Source organism: Penaeus vannamei, chromosome 3 (assembly GCF_042767895.1).
Source record: "Penaeus vannamei isolate JL-2024 chromosome 3, ASM4276789v1, whole genome shotgun sequence".
Taxonomy (NCBI): Eukaryota; Metazoa; Arthropoda; class Malacostraca; order Decapoda; family Penaeidae; genus Penaeus; species Penaeus vannamei.
In genome coordinates, this window is record NC_091551.1 from 20,117,075 (window position 1) to 20,120,549 (window position 3,475).

Consider the following 3,475-nt stretch of genomic DNA (forward strand, 5'->3'; position numbering starts at 1 on the left):
TTTGTATGCTCACTGTTGTGTATGGGTGTACCTGTGTTTTGAGTCCATATACAATTGAACAAATTGTAAACACACTGACGGACGGACACACACACACGGACATACAAACACACACGCGCGCGCGCGCGCAATTCGGACTTACGACGTTTAGCGGAAACCTTTGTCCTGGAGGTCCCGTCAGAGTAGCACCACATTTGGCTCATGTTTCATTAACTTCCAATAAACGGAGAACCGTTGAGGGAGATAATGCAGTTTATAGGCCGCTAATGATCATCAAAGAATGGTATAGAATTATTTATATTTTACGTGAACAGAACTTGGTGTGATAAAAAAGACTGTTTCAAAAATATTATTAAAAAGAAAATAATTGCAAGATACAAATATTTCGAGTATTATGCTAACCAAAAGTTGTGTTGTGTGAAGACTCTCCCATGGACACAGAACTGCACGAAGGATGGAGTGAAATCCACAGTTGACATTTGCTGACATTTTACACCAAACCTTGAGAGCATTATGAATATCCTGGCGCAGTGGAAGCCCTGACAGGTAACTAGAGTTGCAAGTTGACTCACAGTACTAATGCCATTGAAATACCATCCTTTTCCATAACACTGAACAGCCTTTCCACGCGGACAGAGGAAATTAAAGCTGACAGTGACTTATGCCTTCACACTAACTACGTCTGTTAGTGCTGGGATTACATTAATAAATAATTCATAAATCTTTGATGATATTTTTACCCGATGAAGAGGCTTCATCAAGAGTTTTCACGATTTTTTTTTATCCCTCCCTCTTGGGAACAAAGCCACTGCATCTTATCCAGTGGGCGAGGTTCTTGGGTCTGCGATTCGACTCCAAGTTCACGTAGAGACCACAATCCAAAGAGTTGAAGCTCGGTACTTTGTGGGTTCTTGTAGATCTGTTATGAGGAATGATTCTCAGAATATTTTCCTCGGTTCACAATAAGAAATACCATAGGTGTTTTAGGTATTCATATTTACACACTTTTTAAACAGAAAGTTGATGCACTTCTGATTTGCTAAGTGAGACTGCATATGATGCCTTAATCCCCAAGTCATTTTGCTGATGGCTCTATGGTAAGAGGAAGGGGAATCTTGTAAAAAAAAAAAAAAAAAAAAATCCATGATTTCGGCTGTAGGAACCTGACAGATATTTCATTAGACAAATCCTGTTGAACTGGATTTGGTCGGAATCGGGAACCGAAAAAAAAAACAAAGAAGGAATTTCTATAACCCGCTTGTGCGCATCAGGTGTATTCCCGGATGGTTAAAATTCCAATATGGTGTAGGCTCTTCATCAGTGGGGTCATGTTAATTAATACCTAGTGCTAGTGAACCTATTGCCCGTCTGATGGACCATGAAATGACCTAAAAATACATATAAGAATATATTAAATTGAAAACATGAAATTTATAATACATGAGACAATGCGTCGAATCCACCAGTGAGTGAGTGAGGCTGAAGACTGAATGATTACACTATCAACATTTTCTAAGATGAATTTATGTCTACTCAGATTGGTGTCATTGCGATTGATTACAGAAGTTGATCGGAGGGCCACGTTGCTGCCACTCACTCCCAGGCTGGCTTCTCTCCCTCCTGCAGACGCGATACCCAGCGACGCCGACAAAGGTCTTCCCGGGAAAGTGGCGGGACATTGGAGCAGGAGCTTAAAGGGCATATGTGAAGTAATTATCGTACATTGTTTTTTTTTTATATATATATATTGTTCAATAATGTATGCTTAGCCTATTCATGCAAGAAGAGAGAGAGAGAGAGACCCTCTGGTATCCCCCAAAATCCCATAGCAACGCCTTTAGAAACGAAGATCCAAAACTCGGCGGTCTTCGGCAATCCCCGGTTGTGACGTCATTCCAAGAAACGGAGAATCTTGAATAGCGTGATACACACAGTGCACCGCGAGTCGAGGATATCTCGGAATTGTTGCAAGCTACTAAAGTTTGTAACAAAGGATGCCGCGGCGTTGTGTAGCAATTCATTGTTCCCATTCATGTCACCAGCTATTCGAATGGCCAAAAGACCGCGACAGAGCAAGGAAGTGGACGCGGTTTGTGCATGCCAAGCGGAGCAACTTTCAGCCTGTGCTAACCAGTGTACTTTGCCTGAACACTTCGAGCCCGATTGCTTTGAGAACAAACAAACTCTGAAAGAGCGCTTTTGCTTGGCGGCGTAGAAAACATTCATTGCGTGGGTACGACACAATGTGCCGACTGCATTGCAAGTCTGCATGTATTACTACACAGAGGTAGGTACACCGCAAAAAGCACAACACAAATAAATACCGATGCCCCTCCACTCGCGAATGGATGTAGGCCTACGCCACGGGTGCAGACAAGAGATAGCTCAGCCTGCAGAAATTTTCTACCATACAGAAGCAGAATCACACGTTCGACTATAAAAATAATTTAGAAAATTATCATTCATTCAGGCTCATCGGGTCTCGACGCCACTCCATGTCTGGTTGGTTTGGCACAACCACGACATCCACAGCGTCGGGCTTGTGCATGTACGGTCCAACAACCATTAACCCTTGATATTCCTCTTCTTCCAACGCATCGAAGACATAGGCACCCTCTGAAGAAGTTGTACCAATGTCCTCGTCGCAATAATCCGATGAAACTTCACTGATTTCACTGCCGCTGCAGTCTTGTAGTGAGTCCGTCACGTATTGAATGCAGAGAATGTTGTGATCGTGTTCTGAAATTGACGTCATACATCCGGGTTCCGGATTTTCGCGGGAAAATATAACTTGACCGGAAAATCGAAATAAATCAATTTTGGGGAATTATTTTCAGATTTCCTTTTTTACTCATATTAGGGAGATGGTTTGCGAGCTAATTCTCCCTTTTTAAACATTTCAGTTGTTACTTCACATAAGCCCTTAAAGGATTTTTTCATCATGACCCAATTTGGTATTGTGCTCCACCTTTATGTAGATTCTGTTGTACCTTTCCCTCAACCCAATATCATTTCATATATATGTAAGTATGCATGTATGTATATGCATATATATATATTTGTGTGAGTGTGTGTGCACACACACGCGCGCGCACGTACACACACACACACACACACACACACACACACACACACACACACACACACACACACACACACACACACACACACACACACACACACACACATATATATATATATATATATAAATATTTATATATGTATGTGTATGTGTATATATACATGTTTATATATGTATGTGTATGTATATATATATATATATATATATATATATATATATATATATATATATGCATGTATATATATATGTATATATAGGATATATTTAGAGCGAGAATACATACATAGATATATATAGGATATACACATACATTTTATATATACATATATATATATATATATTATATATGCATATATATGTATATATATACACATATACATATGCAGTGCCGTC